General features: G+C 39.0%; 1 protein-coding gene across 1 annotated transcript in view; it reads right to left on the reverse strand.

Moving 5' to 3' along the window:
- Nucleotides 1-17964, reverse strand: part of LOC6551306 (tyrosine-protein phosphatase 10D) — a 42157-nt gene that overhangs the window by 10405 nt on the left and 13788 nt on the right. The window lies entirely within an intron of this gene.

Consider the following 17964-nt stretch of genomic DNA (forward strand, 5'->3'; position numbering starts at 1 on the left):
TAAGTTTCATTTAAAGTTTGCTCTCCGTCATTTTCAGCTATCACAAAAAGTGCAATGACATTACAGCAACAATACGGGCAGCAAAGGCAACAAGGACGACTGGCAAACAAACAAAAAGTAACGCGAGTGACAATTAAATGGCACATCATGATGATAATGACGATGATGCAGATAGAGATGCAGCTACCGCTGCAGATGCAGATGCAGATGCAGATACAGATACAGACAGAGACGGCATGAGTGGGTGTCGACGGTAACGGTTGTCCTTGTTACTCCAGCTCGTTTGCACAGAGAGAAATGTAGTTGCCATCTAAGATATATTTGTCGAAAAAAGGCAAAGAAGCCTCTCTGACTGAGCTTTCGCATTAGAGCTCGGTTCTACTGCTGTTTGGAATACTTGTTTCCTTTCACAGACTTCCCATTTTCGCTCAGTGCATCTGTCGGCATTCCTGGCGCTGTCTGTTGGTGCCAGACGCCAAATATTAACACCGCAAACAATGAGCTCTGCCGACGCCCACTGCCATCTATTGGGACCCCCCCCCGTAGGACTGGATCCCCTTGAAACTGCCGCGAAAATGAGGCGAGCGGCAAAAATGAAAAAGGACGAGCTGTAATGGATTTGGCTAGCAGAGGGACATGGGACGCAGGACACAGGACACAGATGCTGCCACACATCCCGGCGGGCGGCAGACACGGAGAAGGGGAGTACGGCACATTAAAGGATTAAAATAAGGGAAATGCAGTCGCCGTCGGTGGAGACTTAAATCCAGACTGCTTTGCAATTGTGCACTTTTTCAAATGTAGTTCATCTTGAAATTATAATAGTAAAATCGGTGAAATGTTATTAAAGGCGAAGACAGAGGCATTAAGTTAATATCAGTTTAATGCAGTCCTTTTCTGAGCAGGAAAACACGAATGACCCAATAGTCCTCTTTATGGCGGTTATTACTATACCCAATTACTTGACGTTTTGCGAACCACTCAATTTGAACGCTCAATTAGAGAGATGGAAATCGACGAAACCCGTGGTTATATCCTCCATTTGAACTGAAACTATCAATTTCTCCGGGGCGGTTGTTCAAACTTTTGTAATTTCATTTGGCAGCAATTCCATTCGATCAAATTGCGGGACTGCTCATATTTTTTTTTATGGAAGGCGTGACTGTTCTAATGCTTTCAAATGTGTTCAAATGACCGTACAGAAAAGGTTCATAAAAAAGCTAGAGCAAGTTGACCATCAAACTGAACACACACACAAAATGGCGTTAAAAAAATGGCGCCAGGAAGTGGATAAAAAAAAAAAAGTACCTCAACTTGTTGGCTTGATTGATGACTTTGGTCGGCAAATAAAAAGTGCCTTTTTGCCAAGTTTATGCATCGCAAGTTCATGATATTTATGTTATCTACCGCTGTGCATTTTCATATGCATATTCATGCCAGTAACAACTATTCAAATGTATAGTGATAAATATTAAGTGGGCAGATTTTAATTACAATTTTAAGTATTCGCGTAATTATAACTTCATTGTTTTTCAGATTAAAATATTCTCGGAATAATCACCAATTTGGGGGACGCATAAACGAGTAGAACGTGCGAAAAACCATCAGCGTTTGCAAATTTTAATTCAGGGGCAATTTTCACATGGCCATTTAGCAAAAAGCATTGTCAACCTGTTTGATTTGACAGCTCCATTTTCCCCCCTTTTTTCCGAACACTTTGAAGAGAGCACTTAGTGTATCCCACCTGTACCACCCGTCACAAAATGGCGCTCCAGAAACCCATTCCACTGCATACGGAATGAAGTTTGCCAATTACCGTCGTCACTCACTCAATCAATCGGTCAAACAATCAATTATTTATTATTTATCCATACCAGTCGGCTTACTTGCAATATTTTCACAACGTTTTTTTTTTCGCCAGAAAACTAAAGCAAAGTGAAAAAAACAAAAAAAAAGAAATAAAATAAATTCAATTGCAATTTGCGTTGCGCTTTCGCTTCGAAATCGAAATGAAATGTTGGCCAGCAGCTCCAAAAACGGCTATACCCCACTTTTACCCCTGGAATACCCGACCCGTATTACCTCTTTTATTTAATGTTTTCAAGTTTTTTTATTTGGTGGGCGCCTAACTGTAACTCGCTTGCATAATTGAACACTTTTTGTTGAGCTTCTTGTTTTCCTTTCTTCATTTCGCTTTTTTAAGCTGTGCGTCTGTTACTGGCGTTTTCTTTTCTTTGCTTTTCTTTCTGGCCATTACATGAGCTCAACAGCTACCATGGCCCATTAGTCATTAGCCAAGATAATGATGATGGTGTGAATTAGTGATGCTGTTATTTCAAAGCCATTCGTAGGTTTTATGCACTATAAACCAGAGAACTTAAAGTGCAGATGCTTTCTATCATCAGAACTTAATTTCCTAAATGATGGGCTTCAAACAGTTGGGAATTATAACATGATTGAAAACTTTCACGAACAGAAGAATAAGGCAAGAATAAATAAAATCCGTTTGGCTGGAAAAACTCCAAACGCACATCGCTGAAATCAATGGTAACGCTAATGGTGATGATGGTAAGTTTGTTGTTTATTATTAACGCATAGTGTGTCAGTCTGGGCAGTCTCGCATTATGCAATTAAATATTCGCATCGCATACTCCATTGAAGAAGTGTACACATACGTGTATTAATACATACATATATGAATATATACACTATGTATAATATATATGTACGATTTGTTGTGGTTTCGTTTCACTTAAATGCTCAATTTACACTTTGCATTATTCGCACATGAGTTTTCGCTGGCGGTTTTATTTCGTATTTTTTTTATTTGTTTTGCAATTGCTCGGGCACAAACCATTTGAGTTAATTTAACCACACCCCATATGTACTACACTCCTCTCATTTCAAGTCCACGCTTTGTGACTCACATTTTTTGCGCTTAAGCCGGAGGCAAAGCCACGATTTTTGCAGAAATATACAACAAATAATAATCATATCAAAATTAATGGCAATTAACAATGGGCTGAAAGCCTTCGAATTTGTTATATAAACGTATAAAGTGTAAACCCTAAGCCAGACATGGTCTTGAAGTTCGAGTTCGTATCAAGTGGTTTTATGGCCAAGGCTTCAAAAACATCGCAGATTATCAAGGAGTTTTGTGGAAATGCAGTTTCATTTTTTTTATTCAATCTCAGAAACGGGCTTTTAAGGCAGATATTGTTTTATTGTCATATCATATTTGTGGGTATTTAACGTTAGAAATGTCTTCTCTGCCCGATGAAGAAGACTTTTCCCGCATTCAAATCATATTTATTCGTCATGTTGTTTTCTCTGTGATTTGTTTGTGCGTGCTTTTCAGCCGTGAGCCACTAAAGAAACATGAACTTCAACTTTTGCTGCCGCCGTTGCTGCTGCTGTCGCAGCTGCTGATGCAGACTGGCCAAGGCAAACAAAGGCCAAGAGCAAACAATCAAACAGACAAACAGACAAACAAATGCAAAGCAAACATTGCGAGCGGAGCAAACAAACACACGCTGCAAACAACAACGACAACGGGCGAGTTTCATTTAAATAATTAAACACAGTAGCCAAAACGGTTGGGCCAACAAGTTCAAAACCGTAATAACCAAAATCAAAGGCATGAACCTAAAGCCGCTGGACTTTTTCCAGGTACATGGGTAATTTTTGGGCCTAATTTGAAATATGTTTTATCTACCCACATCAACTCTCGTTGAGTAAAACTTTAATCCAAATACTTTTTGCGTAAAATTGCATTTCAAAGTCCCAAGAAAGAAATTCCCAAGAGTCTGAGTACTAGCATTTCTATCTTTAAGCCCATGAAGACATTCGGACAACAAATAAGAAGCGAAATCAAGAGATGGGAAGTTACGACATCTCCACAAGTTAAAAGTTCAACGTCATCTCAGGTGGGACAGCCTATGAATAAAAGAAGTCCACAGAAAAGCCAAGCCAAGAAGCAACAATATAAGTAGAACAATGGCAACATGGGGCACAACAATGCCAGCAACAGCTGAATAAAGAAAAGCTGGACATTTTCCAGAGATAAGCCAGCACAAGAAAACAACTGGGACACATTTTGTTATAGTGCTGTTTAGGATAAATGCACGTAAATACTTGCCCTCGAAATTCCTTCTCTACTCGCACGTTTTCTTTACTTAGGTACTTAGTTGGGAAAATAAGTTGTCCCTGTTCCGCTTATTTAGAAACCTAAATAATCAATCTCAATCTGTTTGTCCATTTGAATGCTCGACTTAGGGAGTGGGCAATTTCTTGGTATTTAAGACTGGAGGTGAGATTTGATATTGTTCTTTAAATTGTAAATAAGTAAATAAAACAAAAGGAATTAACAAAATAAACGGAAAGTAGTGGCCCTTGTCGTTGCAAGGTCACACTGTATGCTTCTTTCAGTTGCAAGGTCACACTATACATATTTCGTAAGCCCGCTGATAATCGCGAAGGTCAAAGCTAATTATTAACTACTACTTTTAAACCATTAATTAGCCCCTAATAGTGCACTTGAAAGCAACATTTTTGTATCTTCTTTGCACAGAACTTTTACTAGCAGCCTCCTCGACTCTGCGAATAACAGAGCACTTGACTTGTCTGCGACTTGCATTGGTTGCTGGGCCACCTGACCGAAAAGCAAAAGCGCAATTAGCATAAAGTGCTCCATTCGGAGCTCTCGAGCTTGTCCGTGCATCGGACAGCCAACTGACAGTCGGTTGCGCATAGCAGTGGCGTAACAGAGAGGGGCCTAGAAACACCAGGATGCCTAATGACTACTTGGAAAACCAAAATATAATGTCAATGATGCTATTATGATCTAAAATATATTCTTGAGTGCAAGTTGTATGCAATGAACGGGTAATGTATGGTGTAATACGTGACGAATTCACATTTCAGCTTACACCCCCCTGGAAAATAACCAGCTAAGCCTCTGTCTCCAGACGCTGTAGTTGTAGTTGCAACTAGTTCTTTACTTATTGCTACGGCTGTAGTTGAAGTGTGAAAAGTTGGCGGTTGCATTGCAGGTTTCAGGCGAAAGGTGGAATGGGGAATGGGGAAACGAGGGGGTCAAAATAAAGACTGAACAATGAAGTGAGTAAGTGAAGTGGGCGTGGCGGAAAAGGCAGGGGAGTGACATACATATGTATGCATAAGTTGTCGGTTTATTGCGTGCGTACACAAGTAAAAAAGGAGGATGTCAACCTTTTTATGATCAATTGATTTGTGGCACCAAAAAAGGCACCTATTTCAGTCAGACTAAGACCTAATAATATTTCTTTAATTCCCATCATTTAAAAAATATGTGCATTACTGTTTTCTGACAAGAATATTTAGCTTACATCAATACTTGCTTAAGCTGCATACACTAAATTTGAAAATAAACGTGGCCCAAAGGCTACAAGTGCAATTTTGTCTGTTTTCTAAGGTGAAAAATGGTAAGTTTACTATTTATTTTGTAGTGTACTTCAGTCTCCACTCTCCCACCTCAATTACCTCAATTTATGCTCATTTGTTGATTCTTCCCCGTCTCTTTGCGTAGAAATTGCCATTCATTGCACGTCTCGTTTTTGGATATGTTTTTGTTTCCTTAGTTGCTTTTCATTTCCATTTCTTTTGAAATTTCTCTGTTTCTCTTCTTCTCGAATTGCACCCGTACTTTTTTACGTTTTTGTACATTTTTTTCGGATGTTTTTGTGCTCTGAGCTGTGAGCCGAGCTCAGTTCAGTTGAGCGGCTATTTAAATCGCTTAAGACCTACCATCCATCGGCCACCCCCCTCGCATTTCACCTTTCTTTTATTGCTTAATATGCGTGACTAGAATTGCTTGTTTGTTTTCTTTGTTTTGCTCGTTGTCATAACAGCGCCAGTTATCAGTTTATCAGCACTATCCGCAACTCGAATAACTGACAACGAAAACCGGAAACTTAAATTGGAGCCGAGAAAATTGTCTGCAAGTCGAGATCGCAGTTGGGAATCAAGCGGAATCAGACGAATCTCTTAAGCTCAGCCGATCATTATTTTCCGCCTACGACTTCCGTTTTGCCATAATGTCTGGGAAGTTCACTTCGCTGTGGGCTTGAACCACCAAAAACAAGTAAAGGTAGGTGATATTATAGTGTATTATAGTGTATGCAAAGGTACATATTATTAGGGGAATAACTAAGCAACTAAAGCTCAGCCATTACATTTCCCGCTTTTCCTAATCTTAACAAATTGGCCGTGAGCCCTATTTTCCCCATCCATTGGCCCTTTCGAAAAGCGCTCAATTCGGCAATTACAAAACGATTTCGATGGCAGACGGCAATCAAGAACTGTCCCAAAGGAACCTCAGAGCCCAAATCCTCATCGGTGGCGGTGGTCAGGGGAAGTGTCTAAGTAGCTTCGGATCCTTCTCATTTTTCCTCCTTCTATTTTTCAGCTTCCATTTGCACTGAAGATGCCCAAAGGTATAGAAAAGTATTTTGTGAATGGGGCTCTGCCATAAAGCACAAACAGACAGCGAAAGGACAGCATTTGTGGACTCGAGTTAGGCTCCCCGGCATAAGGACATATGCACATACAAGCATATGTATTGGTGCACTGAGAGAAACTATGTTAATACCTTGAGATATACTTGAATGTAATTCATAAATTTCATTTGCGAGTTGAGTTGAGTTGAGTTTTGTTGAGTTTGCAAGCTGATTCTCTAAGGCATTTGTTCCAATTGAAACTGATGTTAACTTACTGTTAAAGTTTAATGGTTTTCTGAAACGAGTTGTTCATAATTTACATTTTTCAACATTCACTTTATTGTAAAGAGAGATTTTTCTGAGTGTATAAATAAACTAGGAGTGACTTGCTTAGCCTCCTGAAAGCAAACTACAGTTCGCCTTTTGCTTTTCACCAGGCAATTTACCAATGAAACTTTTACCCTGTTGACATGTGTATGCCGGCATGTGTGTTTGTGTGTGTGTAAAAGTTGGAAACTTGCAGACAAAGTGGAACGGTGGATAAAGGAGGGACAAAAGTAAGAGGAAAGGCCAAGTAGCGCAGTAAGAGAATTTATTAGTTGCCTTTCATGGCAAATATTGTGACAAATGGGCATATAAAAGGAGCCAAAGGTGCCGGCAACATAGGGGCAACTAGGCAACAGGAGGGAAAGGGATGGCATGTCTAGGCGCGGTTTGTGCCCGTATGCGTGTGTGTGTTTGTGTGAGTGTGCATTCAAAAGTTCCCGTTACACAGACGAGGCGCCATCTTGATAATTGCTTAATACAGGATACAGGTGAGACAGGTAGAGAGTGGAACAGAGATGGCCTGCACACGTCAGGGAATAAAGTCACAATCATTATTTCTTGTACACTATTGCAATTTTTCAAAACTAGTTTATTTACCTAGTTTAACTAGTTTTGTCAACTACCTAATAACCTAATAGGTTTAATAATTATTTCATTGGCTATTTTAAAAGATTAAATTTTTCCAAGAGTGTTCCACCTTTATCATAATATTTTCAACACTTCGCCATTTTAATTTTTTTGGTGCTTATCTTTTACACATACCGAATGTGTACGTATATGTAAATTGAAATGCTAGGGGGAAAATTGTCAAGTGCTTGTTGTTGTTCATCAAGTGGAAAAATATGTACGAGAATATGTAAATTTAAATGACATCAGTACAGAGTGGTTCCCAATGTCAAAAATAAAGGCAAATTGCCTTTTTATACATTTCATATTTAACATTTGTTCCAAAACAATGTTCAATACATTTTGATATACTGGCATTATTTTATATTTAGCATTTGAAAACTCAGACAGGAGTATCGCCAACCCAATTTATTTGCACTTCAAATGTATTATATGTATTTGCAATTCATTCCGCCTAAATCGCCATAATTCGTATCGGTTTAAGTGTTGCCCATTTCAATCAATGCATTTTTGCCAGTCAATGAAAAATGGAAATTTAATGAGCAGACTTCTCGTTTGCAGAAAATGACACTTTAAAAAACCCTTTTACTCCTGCCATCAAAGTTTCTGCTGCGGATTGCATAAATTATGTTTTATATGAGGGGAGAACTTGTGAAGGGTCTGCAGTTAGCTTCCCTTATATGCAAAATTCAACATAACAAATGCAAAAAGAAAAAATCAATATTTATGCCAAGACAGAAAGGAGATGGAAACAATTTTCCACTGCCAATTCTCCTTAGCCTCCTCTTATTTTCCTTCTTCTCCTTCTGCAAAAAACTTTTACACTGAATATTATTACTCGTTTTGCCATTTTCTTTGCTGCTCAACGATGCGTATCCTGGATAGGGATACAAATGAAAATATTTTGGGGAGGATTGGTGATTCCTTAAAGGAATTTTAAAACTAGCCACTGAAATGGGAATTTTAATTTTTTGTAAATTTTGATGATGGTAAAAAAATGCGAAAATGTAACAAAAAAAATTAATTTTTCCAACTCGCTCAAAAAGTGATAGGGATGTTTAGTAGTGGTAATTAGGAGCAAAAAACGGTAATTTTCTTAGCTGTGTGTCCATTTTTAGCCAAGTTATACGGAAAAAACCATTCGGAAATATTGCATTTTTGACAAAAATCGATTCCCATATTTTTTGTAAACAAAAAATCAGTATTTTGGTCAGAACACTCGAAATAATGGCCCAAATGTGGAATGTCATACCCCGTTGAGCTCGTTATTTAAATCCCAATCGATTTGTATTCGAATTTGGGAATTTTATTTTTTTTCAATTTTTTGCAAATTTTGATGATGGTACCCCTTACAAAAAATGCGAAAATTGACCAAAAAATTGATTTTCCCAACTCGGACAAAAAGTGATAGGGATGATTATTATTGGTAATTAGGAGCAAAAAACGGTAATTACCTTAGCTGTGTGACCATTTTTAGCCAAGTTATACGGAAAAAACCATTCGGAAATATTGCATTTTTGACAAAAATCGATTCCCAGATTTTTCGTAAAATATTAATTTGTATTTTGGTCAGAACACTTGAAATAATGGTCCAAATTTGGAATGTCATACCTCGTTGAGCTTGTTATTTAAGCCCCAATCGATTTGAATTCAAATTTGGGAGTTTTAATTTTTTTCAATTTTTTGCAAATTTTGATGATGGTACCCCTCAAAAAAAGTGCGAAAATTTTCCAAGCAATTATTTTTCCAAAACCCTTTGCAAGCCGCGAATCGTTGACATAACTCGTTTTTCTGATTTTCGCACCTAAATTACCCAGGGCGTAAAAACTTTTAGACAACAAATCATTAACTAATGTTCTAGGGCGGATTTCATATTTAAACACACATATTTTAAAATCCCAATATACACAACACGCAGTTACGTAATCTGGGTCACCATCGGCAATAACCAAAAAAAGTGGAAGTAGATAAGTGAGTGGACGCAAAATCGAGTTGTGCAACACGAAATCAATAAATTAGCATTATTAATGGACCTTGTCAAATGCCCATCTCGGGGAATTAACCTTAATGTGTGCTTTGCATTTCTCCGGCTTTTCTTTCGATTTCGGATTTGGCTGTTGGCCCCTTTGACATTTTGCCAATACAAAGCTTTCTCGGTTTTGGCCATGTCAAATGTCAGTTAGGATTTCCCCCATAACCGAAGAAATGGGATTGGGGAAATCGTTATACGCTAACCTATTTTCCTTCGATAAACACAAAGAACTTGGCAGAATTCGAACGACATTATTGAACGACATGTTTTGCTTTCTTTTCCAGAGATTCCATTTGATTAGTTATCATGTGACTTTAGGTATTTATTTAATACACAGGTATTTATACTGTTTTGTTTTACAACTTTTGTAATTTCACCTAAACTGTAGTTGCTGCAGTCATTTTCGGTCGTCGAATTTTCACAATTAAATGGGGAGTGCGTTTAATCTTAATTAAAAGTTAGCAGCATGCGGCATGCAGAATTTTAATTAAACGACTTCGACTTGCACTCGGCGTTCGCACTCGCATTTGGATTTGGATTCGGATTTGCATTTGCATTTGCGCAGCCACTTGCTTTTTGCACATTTTGCCATTTTAGCATGTGCAGCGAAACGTGGCGAGGCCTTAGCCCCAATTCAGTTGGCTGAACTCAATCCTTTAAGGATTTAAAGAGAGGGAATCGCTTCTTAGCCCAGTTGGCCAAGTCCTGACAGATTGATGCCAAGGCAGATGGGATAACCATTTGCCCGGATGTTGGGCTCAAATGAACAGCGCCTTTTGTCCTGCTGCTTTTCCTGTTGCCAATTAATAGGCCACCTTGGTCTTCTGTTGATTAAGCCAACAACTGGCGCAAAAGTATGTCACACTTGTAATTAAAAACTTTGTTGCCCGCAAAACCCATTACTTTGAACTCTCTCCAATTTTCATTTTTTCCCCCAAACATTGCAATAAAAGCAACTTATTGCTGCATAAAAATTCGCACTGCCGCAGTTTTATGTGCACTTTTTTATGTGCAACTTCAGAAAGCAATGACAAATGAATATAGCCCAACCACGATAGGCAACAGTGTTGACTCCGGCTTTTTATAGTTTACAGTTGATAGTTTAACCAAATGGCACACCATTTCTCCAGAACTCGGCTTTGTGGGTACATTTTAAGCCACAAATCTCCATGAAAAGAAATGTGTGAAGTGAGTTTTTGCACAACCTCAGACGCGGTAATTGAACCACGCCCACACGCCCGCACGCCCCCGGAGGCATTAGCGCCCATGCCATACAAGTCCAAAGAGCAACATTTTAAGCAATATAAATATTTACGCAGAAGGAGAAGAAGAAGCCAGCAAAAACGCATAAAAGAGAGTGAAAACGAAATGATGGTGGTGGTTGGGGGGTTAGTGAAAAGTAGAAAATCCATAGGAAAATTCAAAAACTCCATTGGTGGCGGAGGTGGCACCATAAGGCCTAACCAAAACCAAAACCAAACCAGGCTAGGCAACATTTGGATGAATGGCTGAGGGCGCAGTGCCAGTGGGTAGGGTATATTGCGAGGATGCACTGGAAAAAACTATTCTGGAACCCTGGTAAATGGAAGACTTGTGAATGAATAACTACCACATTTTTTTCTTTGTGCATTTTGCTTAGTTCTCAACTGGTGTTCGTTATGAGCCCACCAGCCGCCGTCGACACTTGAAAGTGTCGCAAAGTTTCCTTTTTCAACGCTATTTTTCCACATTTCTTCCTAGTTTGTCCAACAAACAAACAAAGGAACAACAAAAGCTCAACCTGCCGTGTGCCATTAATTGAAGTTTGTTGAACCAAAAGCTGTTTGCTGAAAAACCGAAACCAGTACACTGCACTATATTCCGTGCCATAGATAGGTGTACATAGGTGATACATGCATGAATATAACCCCACCCAATAGCGAACACATTTTCAACTGATGGTTTTTGATGATGTTAAAAGATAGAAATGTTCATGGATGTGGGCAAAAACAAACACACAATCCGCCTAGAACGACAGATTGAGGACCAATTTTGCGCGATAAACCACACCTGCCAGTGCTGGAAAATGTATTGGGAAGCGTTGAAGTGCATAAAAGTGTCAAAAGTTGAAGATTTCTTAAGAGCAAACTTTATGGCCAAGTTTTTGGTGAAATTTCAAAGTTCGAGTTAATTTCACATTGCAACGCATTGAAATGGCAGAAAATCGGCGATTTTTTTTCGTAACCAAATTTGCGCACATAGTTTTCGTGGGTGAAACTTTGAAAACAAACTTTTTCATTTATTTGGTGCACTAATTACGAAAAATGAAATAAAGTTTCTTTCAATAACTTTAATTTGTAGTAATAAAACTGTCATAAATTGTAGTAAATTAAAGAAAATCTAACAAATTTCGCAACTAGAAGTCGTTGAAAGCGGAATGACATTATTCAGTGGAATTAAGTAGCTCGGTTTTCCGCAGAACCACAAATGTATATCAAGTACTTTAATGCTCGAGTGCTCGAGCATTTTCTCTTTGTAAGATTTTCCTCTCACCCTATTTGGGATTTTCCAGCGATTTCACTTCGCATGTAACTCAAACCGCACAACTCAAACTCAAGTATGCAGACAAACACTCGTAGATATTTAGATAAGGTTATCTATGTGTGTGCAATGCATATGCTAGTACCTATGGTTTTTTGCTTTATATACATATGTATATATGTTTGTATATTCATATATATGGCAAAAGCAGGCCGCGTCTGCTGTCGTGATGCAAGTTTTCATCTGCAGCCCCAGCTCACAGCCGCCTTCTTGTTGTGTTATATTTTTCATTAATGATGTAATTTGGTGTCATTGTTATAAGCGACAGCGACAACAAACTACAACAATGCATCGCATTTCCTACTTGACAGCCGCGTCAGTTTGTCATTGCATCAGTTTGCCAGTTTCGCGGGAGTGCTATCACTTACACCGCACGAAAAAGTGTAATGCAATGAGGTCTAAAACTACGTATACAGGTGTTTAACTAAACCATGGTATTTCGGTGAGAATCCAACGTTATTTAAGACATAAAGAAAGAGAATGATTTAGTCAAGTATTTTGACTATAAGATGCCCGAGCGCCACCTAGCGGCAGTTTTATGCAATACTCTAACTTAGTTTGTATCTCAAAAGCACCATTATTTGTTCCCTCTGCTGAAAAAAAACACAATGGCAATGGGAAATCACGGCAGACTGGCCCGCCCTTCTTGGTGCTGAAATTCAAATTAATTAACATTTTGCTGTTCTCATTTTGCAGCAACTGCTGGAGCGGCAGCAGCAACCCAGCAACCCAGCAACCCAGCAACCCAGGAAACCAGGAACTTCAGGATTAGGAGGCAGTAACTTACGGCAGCTGTACGGCAATTTGCATTTGCCAAACTCCGAAATGAAGAAACAGCAGCAGAATATTAAAAGACACACAACCCAGACAGATGTACACATAGGTTGGGAGAGGTAGTTTGCCTTCTTTTCTTTGGCAATTCACATTTACTAATTGCCAAGATATGTAGAATGCAGAACTTTAAGAGTAAAACCCATAGATACTTTAGATTTAAAGTCGAAAATCAACTATGCCAATCACTTCGATTGATATTTATATTAATCTTAATAGGCATTTAAAATTAATTACATTTGAATACAGCTAACATAACTATAAATCTGTACAATCAAATGGTGCTATCTGGGCTCATTCCAATCACGCTATCTTAAAGGTTCTCCATGAGCAACCGTAAAATATTTGCGAACGGCTCCTAGAGTAATCCTAGAAGAAAATCGCTATACTTTTCCTTTTGTGGATGGCGTGTGGACTGTAAGCTTTTGTTTTGTTTTCCTTTGAGGCCGCAAGCGGTGGAAATATTTGAGCAAACAATTCCCGGTTAATAGGGAAATGGGAAATGGGGGGCCAAAGGAATAGGAGCTGGAATAATAGGGAGTGCGGTGTCGGAATGATGGTGGGGCAAATGGGGGAAAGAGGGAAAATGGCTTTTGGCTATGGGCCACCTGTATACACAGCCATATACATACATGCATACATACTTGTACATACATACGAATATACTCACATCCTTTCAAGGACATTATGGCGGATTCAGCCCCACAAATCAACGTCTTCTTTTTCCCATTTCCACTCGCATTTCCGCTTTTATTCCTTGCCATGTGCCGCCTATTGTTTTGCTTACCCCAACAGAATCTCCAACTCTTTTTTCTGCATCTCTGAACTCAGCTTTTTCCCATTTTTTTATCCTTTCTCGGCTTTCAGCCTGCTCACTGCAAAATATTTTGATCAGATCCTTGAGCGATGGAGAAATGGGCGTGTGCTGCACATAAATTTGCATTTTCCTTTTTCAAGGAAATTTTGCCATTTTAATTTGCCTAATTTACTGCGAAAATTCGCAAACAAATCCCGTTTACCCCTAGCCTCTAATCAGAACTCCTCTTTTCTGGCACTCTCCCTTTATTTTCCTTTTATTTCCATCTTATTTTTATGGCGCCCTATCCCCTGACATTTTATGGCCATCAAAATCACATAAGACGTCAAAGAAATAAAAAGCCAGATGATGGGAAAATAAAAAAAAAAGAAGAGAAAGTTTGCCCATAAAAAAGGGTTGTATAAAAGAAGGGGAGAAAGTCCGAGAATTTAATGAATTGATTGATTGATAGAATGATTAATAGGATGGCTGGAGTGTAAAAGGATACCGAATGAAAATGCAAACTGTAATGTTAAATTAAAGACCATAAAATCTGGAACAAGAAATATGAAGAAAAAGCTCCATACATTTGTTATGACAAATTGACTATTACTTAACAATTGAAACATGAGACACAAAATTGGAAGCCCATAAAAGTAGGCAGCACAAATGTGGATAAATATATGGAGCTTCCTTTGCAGACATATGTATGTACACACATACTCCTATGTACTTTCGGACTCTTAATTCATTTCCAGAACACACTTCAGGTCTTTCTTGGAGCTCATGCAGAGTCTCGAAATAATCCAATTAGATGCTGTGATACCCCAAAAAAAGCCATACACACAATCAGTGAATTAAATTCAATTAAATGCAGACAGGAGGAGTCCTGCGTCCTGTCCTTCCATTCAAGGTTTGTTTAAAAAATCTATGCAAAATACAAACGGAAATCTGCGTGGAAGGGAAACTTTCACTGCCTGAACGGAATATGAATATTTCCGACTTTAATACTATTAGACATGAAGAGACACACACAGAAGTTTGGTTTGTTCATCATCAGGAACTTTACGGTTGGCAAAAGTTTCATTTCGCACACACAAAAATCCTTTTTTCTTTTCGGCAAAAGATTTGTGCAAACAATTTTCAGCCACAAAGTGTGTGTCTGCACATACATAATTGCTGCGAGTGTGTGGGTGATGTTTGTATGTATCATCAGTATGTGCATATGTATGTATGTATGTGTGCATGTGCTTGTGTGGGAGTGTTTACAAATGTGTTCGCCCTGTAGCCATTTCAGGATCCGCTCCTTTTTCCACTTTTCCCGGAAACCTTTTCCCCTCGCGCTTTGTTTACGGTTACAAAGAGCCGCCTGAAAGTGAAGCTTAGACTTACAGTGAGTACTCACTAAGTTGGGCCGCATACGACAATCTTATTAGTATTAAAACTTTTACTTAGAAGAATGCTCTACAGATGTCTTAAATTTGGTGATGCCAAGTAGTTAAGTATCTTATACAGATATCTTACAGATTTTCTATAAAATTCGCTATTAAAATATTAATTTGAATTAGTTACTGTACTTGCTGGCCATTTGCCGCACTTTCACCGAGGGGAATTCCTAAAAACAGGGATGCTGTTTGGTTGCCGGCAAAATCTTGAAATACCGGGCAGACAAATTCAATTTGTTTTCTCCTACAAAATGTTTCTTTCAAATGGGAGGGTCGAAAGTGGGCGGCTCAGGGAGTGGGAGTGGCCGATGGAAGCCCAACTATGTGAAAGCGGAAGCTGCACAAAAAAAGGGCCGACAGAAAAAAGTACAACAAAAATGAAGCTGAGAAAGCAAATGTCGTGCTTATTGTACAGTGGGCACATTGTACATGCACATTGTTTTAAAGTTTATTTTCACCATAGGAAAATATGTGAAAATGGAAATATATTTATATTTGATTTCAATACCATGGTATCCAAGATTGTCGTCTAATTTGAAATACTTTTTAAATAAAATCAGTGTAGCATGTAAACAAACCAAATTGCATCACTGTGCCAGGGTTGTCAGGCAACGAAAAAAAATAAGGGGGAAATATTAAATGAGCATTACAACTATATGTATTCTTCACCCGAAGCCGGCAAACTTTTTGTTGTGATTTCCATTTTTTTATATTTTTTTATTTTGCTAAAGTTACGACAACAAAAAAGGAAAGTCTGGTCTGCGGGGAGAAAAGACAACAACAGCAACAAATGCAGACAACAAAAGCCACAGTGAACAGAAAATGCTTAATAAAAGGGAATAGAGAAAATCAATATATTTCGGCAGATACACACACAGACACATACACAGACTGTTTGTTCCTGTGAGGAGTTGCCGGCAAAACTTTCGTATACGTATACGCCATGTAGTACAGCGCCAAAAACGAACGAGCGAAAGAGAGGGTCCGATGCCGGAAGAATGAGATGGGGCGAATGGCCAAAGGAGGGAGAGGGCACGATTGTTGCGCAGTAAATGCCGTTAGATAAATGCGAAAACAGCGGCGAAAATTTGAATTTCCATGAATGAACAGTGGGGAATAGCAGTGCGAAAGAGATGGTGCGAAAGACAGAGACGGAGATACAGTAGCCATCATTCACAAAAGTCTTATTTTTTCGGCAAGCTTCTGTTGTTTTTCCCCACTTCCGTTTGCGTTCCGTATTTACTTACATGTGTTTGTTCGTATCTCGGTGCGTTATCCATGGGCATTTCATCTGACCCACTTGTTAAGTCCCACAAAAATTCATTGATTAATTCCGGACCACCTTTGTTGCCCCCTTTGTTGGTCTATTCCGATTTTTCAAATATTTCTTTCCTTTCATTTGGCTCACAAATGCTTTTCTATTGTTCTTTGTTTGAAAACAGTTCATTTATGAACTCAGAAATATTATCCTCACAATTTTCATCCAACTATGAAATTGATAGCAGTTCCACTCTGCATTCTTTTTGCATTTTAATGGACCTGTCAAAAATAGTGCCCCTTGTATGGCTACAAAATGACTTTTTCCATTTGGCCAACAAATGACTAGCTTTGGAACATGGTAAATCAAGCGTTACTGATGCAATTAAAAGACCAAACGGCAGAAGGGATATGCCCCAAAGGCCAAACAGGACAACACGACGAGTGAAAGTGGAAGGCAAAGGCGAAGGGAACTGAAGTAAAAAGTGAAAAACGTAGTCGAGGAGACCACAGCACTTCACTACCTCACAGTAAACTGCATGTAATTGCATGGAAAATTAGCTGTGACACCGGTTGAAAGGAGGCAAATAGGGGTTTGACAGGAACCGAAGAGGTGATTTCCACCAGTTAATGAAGTCCAACGTGGACACAGACAGGTAATTTGATTTGGGTTCATGCATAGTTCAGTTTATTTGCCCGCATTGGGTCCGCAGCGATCAATATGTGTGTGTGTTCTATGCACCTTTTGCGCAACTCCCTTGCAACCTCCACCTTTCCATCTTTCCATCACACAATACACAATGAGAGCAAAACAGTTCCCTCTAGCTACTTCAGCCCTGCAGCCCTTTTCCCAACCCATCATTCATTTTCCCCACATTTCCTCGACACTTTTCCATTCGTCGTCTGTGGCGGAAATGTTGGCAGAGACAGTCACCAAAAGTGAGACAGATGCAATTTACCGGAGCACAATGGATGAGGTGAGCATTAATGCACAAATGCGACACCTGGCGTCAGGAAATTGCTAGGAAACGAGTGGTACGGAAATGGAATTGTGATCTATTGTTGCAGACACAAATCGTCAAAGCTGCCTCTTTTCTTATTAATAGAAGTGAGTTTGATACAAGTATCACAACTTGCGAACTGTTACATACTCGCGTATAAAATCAAACTGTATTAAAATCATACTAGTGGATCCACTATGATTTTCACATAATCGTTTAGCCATCTTACCTAATTAGTCACTTTCTTAGCGCTCATTTGCGAATAAAATCAAAAACCAAATACAAATTTCAGTCATCACCTTTCGACAAAACGTCGCAAACTCATTTCCTCTACGCAAAAATCTTTGCTGACTATCAATCAATGCAAATCACTTGGGGGAATGCAATGATAACAACACTCGACAACAGCGACAACGCAATTTCAACAACAATACTCGACGGCAACACCAATGGCATTCAACAATGACGGCGTGACAGCTGTCAAAGCAGACGATAAAATCAACGAGCTGACTTAAAAAAGGGGGTAAAAGGAGGGTGGAAGGAAGCAGTATGGGGAAATGGGGAAAAGGTGATTTAAACACAGACTTTTTTC

The sequence above is a fragment of the Drosophila erecta genome, unplaced genomic scaffold (genome assembly GCF_003286155.1).
Source record: "Drosophila erecta strain 14021-0224.00,06,07 unplaced genomic scaffold, DereRS2 tig00000279-arrow-arrow-pilon, whole genome shotgun sequence".
NCBI classification, from domain to species: Eukaryota; Metazoa; Arthropoda; class Insecta; order Diptera; family Drosophilidae; genus Drosophila; species Drosophila erecta.